Source organism: Phocoena phocoena, chromosome 3 (genome assembly GCF_963924675.1).
Source record: "Phocoena phocoena chromosome 3, mPhoPho1.1, whole genome shotgun sequence".
Lineage (NCBI taxonomy): Eukaryota > Metazoa > Chordata > Mammalia > Artiodactyla > Phocoenidae > Phocoena > Phocoena phocoena.
Window position 1 is genome coordinate 117,593,127 of NC_089221.1, and position 13,172 is coordinate 117,606,298.

General features: G+C 39.7%; 1 non-coding gene across 1 annotated transcript; it reads right to left on the minus strand.

The window, feature by feature from the left end:
- Positions 1–3,987: 3,987 nt before the first annotated feature.
- LOC136121819 (U6 spliceosomal RNA) lies at positions 3,988–4,094 on the minus strand. The gene has a single exon (XR_010655820.1). It is a non-coding gene; the product is annotated as a U6 spliceosomal RNA (small nuclear RNA).
- Positions 4,095–13,172: the final 9,078 nt, after the last annotated feature.

Here is a 13,172-nt window from a genome sequence, read left to right on the forward strand (position 1 = left end):
ATCAAAGTGAATTGGTACACAGTCTCAGAAAATAAAGCTTGATATTCTGAACCTGCTAACTCTTCAGTGTAATTCAATAATTGATAGTCAAAATAATAATAGCCACCATATTTAAATGGCCTCTTGTGTGTCAGGAGCTTCATGTTTATATTTCTATGCCTCAACAACTTTGCATTTTACAAACTGAAGAGACTTACAGAGGTTTAGTAACTTGCCCAAGTGGCAGGCAGTGTTGGGATTCCCATTCAGGCTTGCTCTATGCACAACACCGTGTCTCTCTGAGGGGAAAGCGTCTTGCAGCCTCGCTTTCATTGTCATCTGAGGGGTCTCCAATCTCTCCAAAATACTTCCACCAATGTCAGACTATTTGAAATGTACAACACTGGCAAGCAAATGGTATAAGCATCATTTTACAAAAGATGAGGAAAACTGAGACTCTGAGAGAATTTGACTTTCGCAAGATCACAGAGCTACTGATAGGACCAAGGTTTCTCACAAACTCAAGCTCACATTTTGGGGCATTTTTTGGTTTTCTTTTTTTTTTCTGTCTTTTATTTATTTTTATTTAATTGATGTATACTTGATGAAATTGTCATATATTTAAAGTGTACAATATGATAATTGGATACATGTATACATTGTGAAAGGATTCCTACAATTAACTCATTAACATTATCTACCACCTTCTATACTCTGCCCCCCCTTTTTTTATGAGAACACTTAAGTTTTACTCTCTTAGCAAATTTCAACTATACAATAGTTATCAACGACAGTCACCATGCTATACATTATATCCTAAGAGCATATTCATTTTATAACTGAAAGCGTATACCCTTTCACCAACCTCTCCCCCTTCCCCCACTCCCCAGTCCCCGGCAGCCACCATTTTATTCTCTGCTTCTATGCCTTTGTTTTTTTTTTTTTTTGATTTCACACATAAATGATACTATGCAGTATCTGTCTTTCTCTGGCTGACTTATTTCACTTAGCATAATACCCTCCGTGTTCATCCATGTTGTCACAAATGGCAGGACTTTCTTCTTTTTCGGGCTGAATAATATTCCATTATATATATATACCACAGTTACGCATTCATCCATTGATCTTGTTGTTTCTGTAACTTAGCTACTATGAATAATGCTGCAATGAACATGGGAGTACGGAAATCTCTTCAAGATAATGATTTTGTTTCCTGTGGATCAAGCTAATACTTTTGAACAGAACCAGACAGAGAAATGGAAGGCAGACCTGTTCACTATACAGGCTCCCCACATGCTTGTGAAAAAACTTGTTCATGGTAGCAGTGGGCTGTGTCACTACATAATAATCACTGAGAACAAAAACAGAAGTAGACAGAATGGTATAGACATACTGAATTCAAGATAGAACACCCACATGAAAAGCTTGGCTTCTTCTCCCAGATCCCTCCCACATGAGGATGGACTTCTTCCAGCTTTAGCCGATTCAGTGGCCAGAAATGGCCACAGACCCAGGTTACATGGCTTATTACATCCAGGAGAACTGGTCCATCAAGGTGATGTGTATGGCCTTTATGTGGTCACTGGGTCTCACAAATCAAGCCAAACAATTTGCAGGACAGTCTCATTTTCTAAGTAAAGATATTTTGTAAACTCCTTTTTTTTCTCCTTTTGAGATCTGTTTTCTAAATTTGGCTTCCAGAGTCACTCTCAGGTTCTGTGTGGTTAATTTCTTTTCCTCCAAGGATTTTTAAACAAGGGACCAGATAGAAAACAGATATTGAGACTCTGAGGATATTAGCATTGGGAAGGAATCAGCGTCAATGTAGCCCAATGGCTTCCTGTCACAGAGGAAGACCTGGAGACCATGCAGACTATTGGATTTGCTCAAGGTCACACAGCCTAGTTAGTGGCAGAAACATCACTAAAACCCTGACTTCCTGCCTAGTGTTCTTTTTGTTTATGTTGCAAAATCCTGGCTCCCCACATACTGGAATGGGAGCTTGGGCAAGTCACTTCACCTTTCTAATCCTTACTGTCCTTCCCAAATAAAATCGGGATAATAATATACCTACCTCTAGAGGTTTTGTGAGGATTCAGTGACATAACGCATGCAAAATGCTTCACAGTACCTGGCACGGAGTAACTGGCTAAGAGCATGGGTAATGGACTCAGGCTGCCTACATCCAAGTCTCAGCTCTGCCAATTACTTAGCTGACATTTGGCCTAGTTACTTAACTTCTCTGGGTCTCAGTTTCCTCAATGGTAAATGCGTAAAGTGATAATAGTTCTTACCTCATTAAAATTGCCGCGAGTCTTATAGTCAAAAATATTATATTGCAAATTTGAACGTTGCTAAGAAAGTAAATCTGAACAGTCCTCATCACAAGAAAAAAAATTTTGTAGCTTTGTATGGTGACAGATGGTAACTAGACTTATTGTGGTGATCATTTCCCAATGTATACAAATACCGAATTATAATATTGTACACCTGAAACTAATATAACGTCACATGTCGATTATACGTCGATTAAAAAATTGTTGTGAGGGGCTTCCCTGGTGGCGCAGTGGTTGAGAGTCCGCCTGCCGATGCAGGGGACACGGGTTTGTGCCCCGGTCCGGGAGGATCCCACATGCCGCGGAGCGGCTGGGCCCGTGAGCCATGGCCGCTGAGCCTGCGTGTCCGGAGCCAGTGCTCCGCAACGGGAGAGGCCACAGCAGTGAGAGGCCCGCGTACCGCCAAAAAAAAAAAAAAAAAAATTGTTGTGAGTATTAAATAAGAGAATATATATAGCACACTTAGAATAATGCTTAGCACATGTTAACTAGTATTAGTCTGACTAGAATAACCATTTTCTTACTTTAAGTAGACACACTTTACCCCAATTCAGCAGTTTTAAAACCACCCATTTTCATATTTTTTGAACACATGCTAAAATTCTTAAGCATAGAGCCTGATGTTCTACTTTGTATGTATATTTTTAAAAGTCACATCATTGGTAGTCCGAGCTCCCAATCAATAGAGGACATGATTCAATAATTTATAGCCTAGGGCTGCATCAAGAGTCCAAGGGCTTACACTCTCCAATTTGCTGAAGAGGGCAGCAGCCCCTCTGTCTGAGTTGTTCCATCTGGGATAATAATACTTATTTCTTTGTAAAGTGCTTTGAGACCTTTGAATGAAAAGCACTATGTGAGCACAAATTATTATCTCTTTTCCAGATATCAGTTTTAGATTCAAATCCAGAAGCTCCCTAAAATAGACCACAGCAGAAGTACAATCTGGACACAGATGTATCTGTCCTGTGTTATTTCAATCAGATAAAACATTCGTGCTTCGCACCAGCATTCGTTTTCTTTTAAGCATCATAGCCTGTCTAATTTGGATTGAGAAAAAATTAGATGTCTTTCAAGCTGAATGTTTTTGCTGTTTAACATTCAAAGATTTTCCTCTCTCTGTTTTCCTGATTTGTGTATTTGGGATCCTCTCCTGAGGTCAACAGGAATTCTGAGGTTGATTCAACTCTGGGGGCGTGAAGCAGGATGAGGAGAAGAAATTAGGCCCTTACTCCCAAATCCTCAGGCTAGTGTACCTTTGAGTGTCCAATTCAACCTTGCTTCTACTTCATAATTTCCAGTTCATGTGCCTTCTTTTTCATTTACTTCCCAGACACTTCCAATATCATCCAAGGTCAGAAATTTGAAGACTTCACTTTTCCTGAGTTTTCTTTAAAATTCATAAATTTATTTATTCTACCAAAAAGCATTTATGGAACACCTACTATGCATACTGACCTAGATACAAAGAAATAATAGCCATGGTTGCTGCTAGAGCTAAAATCTAGGCAATATTAGAGTCAGGATCTATTATCTGTTGAGCTAGCACCTGCCCTGGGCCTCTTCCCTACCCCCACTCCCCACTTTTCTTCTTTAATGTCATCCCTCCCCTTTGCCTCTCAGGCTCAGTGTCCCACTGTTCTCTCAGCTCTCCCAATTCTTTTTTTTTTTTTTTAATATAGAACGCTTCACGAATTTGCGTGTCATCCTTGCGCAGGGGCCATGCTAATCTTCTCTGTATCGTTCCAATTTTAGTATATGTGCTGCCGAAGCGAGCACCAGCTCTCCCAATTCTGAGGGCAGAGAGAGTATGCTCTGTAAATGCTAGGTCCTCAATATTTGCTGAACATGACAAACTCAATCACACTAAGGGATTAATATCTACTAAGGCCCAATGCATAGCTCCTTAAGTTATGCCTTAGTTTCTAAGACATTTTATATTATTCATCCCAAAGTGAATTTATTTATTTCCCAAATAGTTTTATTCATTCTTTTCAAAAATCCATTTGATTAATATTAATTTTGCAATGTATCACTCAAAACTATCTTTAGTGTCTACTCTGGACCAAGCTTCATACCAGATGCTGAGGATGCAGGCGCAAATAAGACACACGAGGTCCCTGCTCTTGAGAGCTTATACTCTTCAAGGGAGACAGACACTAAAAAGGAAACAAATACATAAAACATTTCTGTAAGAGAAAGAAAAGAAGAAGGAAGAAAGAGAGAGTGTGTGAGATGATTAGATTGAAAACGACGAGGACAGAATACCACTTGCAAGGATGGCCTTTTTAAGTAGGCTACATTTGAGCTGAGATCTGAAGGATGGAGAGGCATCAGCCCTGCAAAACTCTGGGAGTAGAGCATTTGAGGCAGAGAGAAGAATACCATAGGAAGGGCCTGAGGCAACAGCAAACTTGACATGATTCAAAGTATGGAAGGAAGGCCAATGAAGTTGAAGATCATTATAAGAAGGGGAAAGAGTGGCATGGAATGAGGTTAGGGAGATAAGTAGGGACCAGACTTATGCTGGGCCTTGCAAGCTATGGTAGGTATGGATTTTATTCTAAGTACAATGAGAAGTCATGAACAGCTTAACTAGAGGTCTGTCATGATCTGGTTTATATTTAAAAGAGATCATTCTGAGATATAGAGCAGAGACTGTATTGGGAAAAGAGTGGAAGCAAAGAGAGCAGTTGGGAAGCTGTTACAGTGGTCTGGGAGGTGACAGTGGCTTACACTGGGGTAGCAGCAGTGGAGATGAAGAAAAATGGATGGAATTCAAAATATATTTGGAGGTGGAACCAACAAGACTTGTTGGAAGATTGGATGAAATGGGTAAGGAAAATAGAGTGATCAAAGATGACTCAATTTGTGGTTTGAACAACTGGACAGATAATGGCACCATTGATTGAGATGGGAAACTAGCAGGGGACATAATAGGGCTGGAGAAAAGAGAAAATTCCATTTTTGACATATTGATACCAAGATACCTTTAGACATTCAAATGGAAATTCAATTCCCAGCTGATATGTAAGTCTGGACTTCAAATGAGAGGTCAGAGTTAGAGGTTTAAATCTGGGAGTCAACATATAGATAGCGTTTAAAGCTATGGCACTAGATAAGTTGATGAAAAGAGAAAGTTGATAGGGAAGAGGATATAGAAGAGCACAGCCCGATACGTTATATGTGAGCCACATATGTAATTTTGAGTTTTCTAGTAGCCACAGTAAAAAAGTAAAAAGAAACAGATGAAATTAATTTTAATAGTCCAGTATACCTAAAATATTATTTCAATACGTATTCATATAAAAATTATTAATGAGATACTTTACATATATTTTCATGCCAAGTCCTTTTTAATTAATTAATTAACTTATTTTTGGCTCTGCTGGGTCTTCGTTGCTGCACGCGGGCTTTCTCTAGCTGCGGTGAGCAGGAGCTACTCTTTGTTGTGGTGCGCAGGCTCCTCATTGCGGTGGCTTCTCTTGTTGCAGAGCATGGGCTCTAGGCATGCGGGCTTCAGTGGTTGTGGCACGTGGGCTCAGTAGCTGTGCCTCGCAGGCTCTAGCGCACAGGCTCAGTAGTTGTGGTGCACGGGCTTAGTTGCTTCACAGCATGTGGGATCTTCCCGGACCAGGGCTCAAACCCGTGTCCCCTGCATTGGCAGGCGGATTCTTAACCACTGTGCCACCACGGAAGTCCCCATGCCAAGTCTTTTAAACTTAGAGAGTATTTTATGCCTACAGCATGTCTCATTTCACACTAGCCACATTTCAATTACTCAATAGCCACGTGTGCATAGTGCAAGTTTAGAACTTAGCCCTGGGACAACTTAACATTTAGAGGTTGAACAGAGGAGGAGGAGTGGTCAGGAAAGGAGACTGAGAGAATGGTGCCATGGAAGTCAAGAGAAGAAAGTATTTTTTAAAAGAGACTGGTTAACTGTGTCCAATGTTTATAAGAGGCTGAGTAAGATGAGAAAGAGCAATAGAATTCAACAACATGGAGGTCACTGATGACCTTGACTGAAGCTGTTTCAGTGGTGTGATGGGTTTCCTGGAAGGAAGCCAGAATGGAGTCAATGAAAGGTAAGGAAGTGATGACAGCCAGTGTAAACAACTCTTTCCAAAAATTCTGCTGTTCACACAAGCAGAGAAATGAAGCACTAGTTGGAAGAGGATGTAGAGTTGAGGGAGGGTTTTTACCAAACCAGGAGATACTAGAGCATGCTTGTAAGCTAATGAGAATGTTCCAATAAGAAGGAAGAAATAGTTGTGGGGAAAAAAGGGGATAATTGAAGAGGGAAACCCTTCAGAAGACAAAAGAGGGTGAGCATAATAGCACAAGGAGAGGGGCTGCTCTTGGACAGAAAAAATGATTCTTCTATTATAATAGGAAGGATGATAGAATATGGATACCATATCTGAGTAGAGATACAGACTTGTTTATAGATCTGGGTAACAGGAATCTTCATTTTACTACACGGCTGAAGCCATAGCAAAAAAAAAAAAAAACCCACGAAAAACATAGTGTGCTTGTGGAAGGGGAAAGATGAGGAAGTGCATTCTTTTTCTTTTCATGATTAATGTTAAGTGAAGACTATACTTTTTTCATGGTCTGGATTATTGGTGTCTACTACCCTCCAGGGTACCCCTTTCTCTGGATCAGGTTACCTGGGAACCAGTTTAGTAATCACAAGGTTGGTTTTCTTTTTGTTAGTTAATTAATTCATTTATTTTGGCTGCATTGGGTCTTCGTTGCTGCATGCGGGCTTTCTCTAATTGCAGTGAGCGGGGGCTACTCTTCGTTGTGGTGCATGGGCTTCTCACTGTGGTGGCTTCTCTTGTTGCGGAGCACGGGCTCTAGACGCACGGGCTTCAGTAGTTGTGGCACGTGGGCTCAGTAGTTGTGGTGCACGGGCTTAGTTGCTATGCGGCACATGGGATCTTTCCGGACCAGGGCTTGAACCCATGTCCCCTGCATTGGCAGGAGGATTCTTTTTTTTTTTAATTTTATTTTATTTATTCTTTTATACAGCAGGTTCTTATTAGTTATCCATTTTATACATATTAGTGTATACATGTCAATCCCAATCTCCCAATTCATCACAGCACAAACCCTACCCCGCCGCTTTCTCCCCTTGGTTTCCATACGTTTGTTCTCTGGGCAGGCAGATTCTTAACCACTGCACCACCAGGGAAGCCCTCACAAGGTTTCTTGATGATCAGAGTCCCAGGGCAAAGAGAATGAATAATCTTGAGGTCATTTCATTCAAGCTGTAAAAAGAGCCTGAGGAACTATCTCTGATACATATAACAGGGTACACACGTTTGTCACATTCAGAGTCTCTCTCCCCAGAATAATCTTGGAAATGGAGTGATAAAATCACCTGATCCAATTTGTGGGACAATCCACCTGAGGCCTATTTAATCTTATCCCTAGTTGAAAGTCTAGGCCTCCTCCATGTCTTTAAGAATTTTGAAAGACTTCTAAAGGGGAAATGTACTGAGCAGGGTCCCAAGCAGGAAATAATATTCTACTCAAAAAATTTCACAGAGAATAATTTATTAAAGGGCCTGTTTACAAAGATGTGTACAGTTCAGGAAATAGCAGGTATGTAGAGTCACCCAGGGATGAGCAAGAGTTTGCTAAAACCTTCCCTTCCCCAGACATGTGGGGGCAAGGTGAAGAAAGTGTTATGGGAGCCCAGTGAATGCTGGAGCGCTGTAGGAGGGGCTGTCAGGCAGCTACTTTGAGAACATGGTAGTAAAGTAGGGAGAAAGAAGGGAAAAGAAATACCCTGATCTCTCTTTCTTCCTGCTCTTCTTTCCACCCCTGTGCCAAGCTTCTGCTCAACCCATTGGAAGCCAGAGGGCAGGGGAACCCAGGTGATGTAACCCATAGAGATCAGTGCTCCATGGTTCAAAGCAGGATAGGGAAGGATGGAGAGTGACTCTAGGAAAGGGGGTGGGTCGGGGGCAAGCAGAGTATAATTAGCACAGGAAGATAAGATATCCTTTCATAAAACAAAGAAACAACTAAATGAAAGAACATATCAATATTAGGAATATCAACTATATAGGACTATGTATGGAGCACTAAATATGTGACAGAGATGAAGGGAGGAGAGAGGGAAAGCTGAATAAAGCTAGCTAATTCTTAAGGCTTTAGTAAATCTTAGCTTTCTTTAAGTTTTCTTACTAGACCAGAGGTTTGGAGAAGGGGGGATTGATTATTTTGTGTCTTGTTTTATCAAAGAAAATGCTTTATTTTCCCTTTATTATGTACAAGGCAGAAAATCCTAGAGGCAAAAATATATGTTTGACTTTTGGAGAAAAGGGATCCTCTGTAGATTTTCATATCCTCTTATCCCAGTCTCCCTCCACCTGCACCACTGGAAAGAGGTCTAAACCTCCAGGAGACAGTGGCTTACTGAAGCTTAAATTTGGACAAAAGCTTGATGCAGACATTTGAGGTTACTAAGCTTCTGTCACCATATGGACACAATCAAACAGAAAGCAATACTGCATTGTGGTTAAGAAGGTAGGCTCTGAAGTCAGATTGCTTAGACTTAAATGCTTGCTCCACTACTCACTAGCTGTATGACCTTGGGCAAGTTACTCCTCTTTTCCTCCATGCCATCTGTAAAATGGGGATAATAATAGTACTTATTCCACAGGGTCATTTTATGAGGATAATATAAGACACCACATAAAGTACTTAGGATACTGTCTGGCATAAAGTGAGTGCTTAAAAATCTTATTAATAAAGCCAATTTCCTGATTCCAAAGTTTTCTGCAACCAACTCCATTTCTCTTGAATAACCTGGTCTTGGTATCATCTCCACATCTTTAGATTTGTCTCTGGAAACCGCACCCCCTCCAAGCGTGCGCGCGCGCGCGCGCACACACACACACACACGCAGTAGATAGTGGAGTCCACACTTATAGCAAAGGTATAATCATATACTTTTTTTTCCCCCAGCGGGTTCCCACCTCCCCAAGGGACGCGGGGCGCGCGCGCGTGCGCGCACACGGCCCCAGCCAACGCGACGGCCGCCGGGTAGCCCCCTCCCGACGGCCGCGGCGGGGTCGGGTGGGGAGACCAGTGGCGCGCAGCGCGGCGACCCGGTGTTCATATACTTTTAAATTCATTCATGTGCTCACATATTTATTGAGCACCTGTTATGTTCTAGTTACTGGATTAGGTGCTGAGCACAATATAAAACTGAAAAAAAACAAACACAGCCCTTGCCCGAGGAGCTTGTGATCCAATGAGGTATACAGACACTAATCAAATTACTACAAATAAACACTGTATGATAGGGCAATGATAGGATCATTAGTGAATCATGATATTACAGCTCAGTTTTTTCAGATTCTAGAGAAAAGGAGTTAAGCGGGCTTCTGCGAGCTACAAGTGAGACATAAGGCTGTGATGTCCAGTAGGGTAGCCACTACCCACATGTGGCTATTTACATTTTAATTGTAAGCAATTAAAACTAAATAAATTTAAAATTCTGTCCTTCATTTGTACTTGCCACATTTCAAGTGCTCAAGTACCATATATGACTAGAGGCTACTGTATCAAACAGTAAAAATGCAGATTTCCTGTAGAAAAATAGGCAAAAGGCATGAACAGACGATTCACAAAGAGATATATAAAGATAGTTTTTAAATATATAAAAACATATCAACTTCATTCATAATAAGAACAATTGACATTCTTAAAGCATATTGAGATATCATTTTTCACTCATTAGATTGACAAAATAATCAAAACCTTGACAGTACACTTTGTTGATAAGGATATAAGAAAACAGATACTCTCATACATTGCTGGAGGGAATATGGCAAAACTACATACAAATTTACCCTTCAACACAGTAATCCCATTTGCACAAATTTATCCTGAAGTTACACCTTTAATAACATAAAAATACACCTGAATAAGATTATACATTGTAGCATTATTTGTAATTTCAAGATATTGGAACCTCTCTAAATATCTAACTGAAGGAGGTTGTTTGAATAATGCACTCATACAATGGAGTACTATGCAGCTGTAAAGAAGAATGAGGAAGATCTCAATGAACTGATATGAAATGATTTCCAGGAGATATTAAATGAAAAAAGCAAAGTGCAAAAGAACATATATAATATGCTACCTTTTGTGTAAGAAAAAAGGGAAAAACAAGAAAACATGCATTATCATTACAAAAAGAAACATGAAGGATAAACCAGAAAACAACAAAATGTGTTTCCTACAAGGAGAAGGGGTGGAAGGAGTAAACAGAAGGGAGTGACCCTTCTCTGAATGTAAATTTTTATATAGTTTTGACTTTTGAAAGCTTGTTAATATCTTACATACTCAAAAATAATAAGAAGGGAGGAAAAACTAAAACCAAAATCCAATCATACAAATGAACACACTTTATTTCAAATGAATACCATGACCACACTAAATGGGAATAAAATTTAAAAAGGGAACTAATCCAAGGAATTTATGGACACATTATATCCTAAGTTTTGGAGAGGGTAGAGAGAGAAAAGGGCAAACAAATCCTAAACTCTTTTTAGCATGATTGTTAATTATAATGGTATGGGCAAAGCAATTCTGAAACAATTTTATATGTAATCTAAGATTGAGGAAATTGTTGGGAACCAAGTTTCTCACTGTGGAAGAAAGGATACGTAAGTATAGAATAGGGAGGACAAGAAAGAATCCTGCAGAGATAGGTTGGAATTAGAGAAACTGGTGTGAACTCATGATTTCTAAAATATGAATATGTGTGTATATACATGTTTATGTCTGTACCCATGTATATGTACATATATGCCTATATTTCCTAGCTCTGGCTATTCAAAGGAAAGAATAGCCAAAGTAGCAAATATAACCCAATAGCCATGAGCATATCTGGTGTCCAGACCTTGGTTTCTAACACCATGCCCCACTAAAAGGAACCTGGGCTCCTTTGAGAAATGGCTGATACCAGGGCTGGGGCAATGTAGGTACAATTGGAGCCTGGAACATCTTGTTATGCCAGATAGTAAGTGCTAGAAGATGACAGGAGCATATTACTGGCCAAATCTGGGACAATCTGAGCACCAAACTAAGTAAAAACAATAATGAACTATACACCATTGAGAAAAATAGCAATCCATGAGTCCATAATCTTAGATAAATAGATAGACAGACAGACAGGTAGATAAATAGTCAGATAGATAGATAAATGGGGGAGAAGGGAGGCCTCTTGCGTAGTGCAGAATACTGAGGGCCTAGAGTCAACTTACCCATTAGGCACAGTGTCTAAATACCATGATACTTTTTAAAAAATTAATTAATTAAATTTATTTATTTATTTTTGACTGCATTGGGTTTTCGTTGCTGCACCCGGACTTTCTCTAGTTGCAGCAAGCAGGGGCTACGCTTTGTTGCGGTGCATGGGCTTCTCATTGCGGTGGCTTCTCTTGTTGCAGAGTGCAGGCTCTAGGCACGAGGGCTGCAGTAGTTGTGGCTTCAGGGCTCTAGAGTGCAGGCTCAGTAGTTGTGGCACACAGGCTTAGTTGCTCCGCGGCATGTGGGATCTTCCCGGACCAGGGCTCAAACCCGTGTCCCCTGCATTGGCAGGTGGATTTTTAACCACTGAGCCACCAGGGAAGTCCCAATTCCCATGATACTTTTAAAGGCCAATGAAAATGTTTTAATTTTTATTTCTTTTAAAAGAAACCAAAAGAAAAATAAATGTAATAACAATAAATCTAGCTTGGATCATATTAATCTTTATACCAACATAGTCATAAATACAATTTAAAAAAATTTTTATGGAGTAAAGGGCCCAGGAAGGCAAAATATCATAGGGCTCATGAAAGTCATAATGCAGCCCTGTGAGGTACTAGTGGTAAATATGGACAGGGTGCTAGATGGAAAATCATCATTTGGCAGTGTTCATGGTAAAGATAGGATCAAGAGTCATCCAATAGATGCTAAATGTAAGAGAAATTTGGGGGAAGAATAGAATATATGAATGGTCTTAAATTATCCCCCCCACTTCTTATTAGTTGCAAGGAAAAAAATTAAAAGATGATTATACAGTGGAGGTAGTGGGTACCACCTTGACTGCATGATGAAAATTAAAACTATTACCTGTGAGGGACAGATAGACATCATGTGCCTTCAGATGTAATATCCTGAGAAGGTTATGACATCATCTATACAGTATCCCTACTAAAAGTGTATGATGATATAATCACAAGGAAACGTCAGACAATGAAAAATGTTCTATTTTTTTAAAAAGGTGGAGGTGGGGCGGAGTTACTTTCTTCAAAAATGTCAATGTCAAAATAAGGCAAAGAAAAACTGGGAAATGTTCAAGATTTAAGGCAGCTGAAGAGACATGGCAACTAAATACTGTACCTGACCCTAAAATTGAGCCTGTCCTGGAAAGAGAAAAGCCTATAAGGGACATTATTAGATCAACTTAAAAATTTGGAATATAGACAGTGAATTAGATAAAAGTATTCTACCATTGTAAATTTATGAAGTCAATAGCTATAGGGCAAAGCCCTATTCTTCAGAAATATATGCTCAAGTATTTAGGGGTAAGAGCTGTGATGTATGTAACTTACCTCAAGTGGTTCAGGAAAAAAATTGGTATTTATTATGTGTGTGTATGGAGAGAGAGAATAAATTACAAAGCAAAGGGGATAAAATAACAATAGGTGAATCTTTGTAAAAGGTATATGACTGTTCTTTGTACTATTTTTATTTTTGCAACTTCTTATAAGTTTGAAGTTATTTCCAAATAAGTTTTTAAAAACAAAAAATAAAAAAACATATTAGACTGTCACATACAGA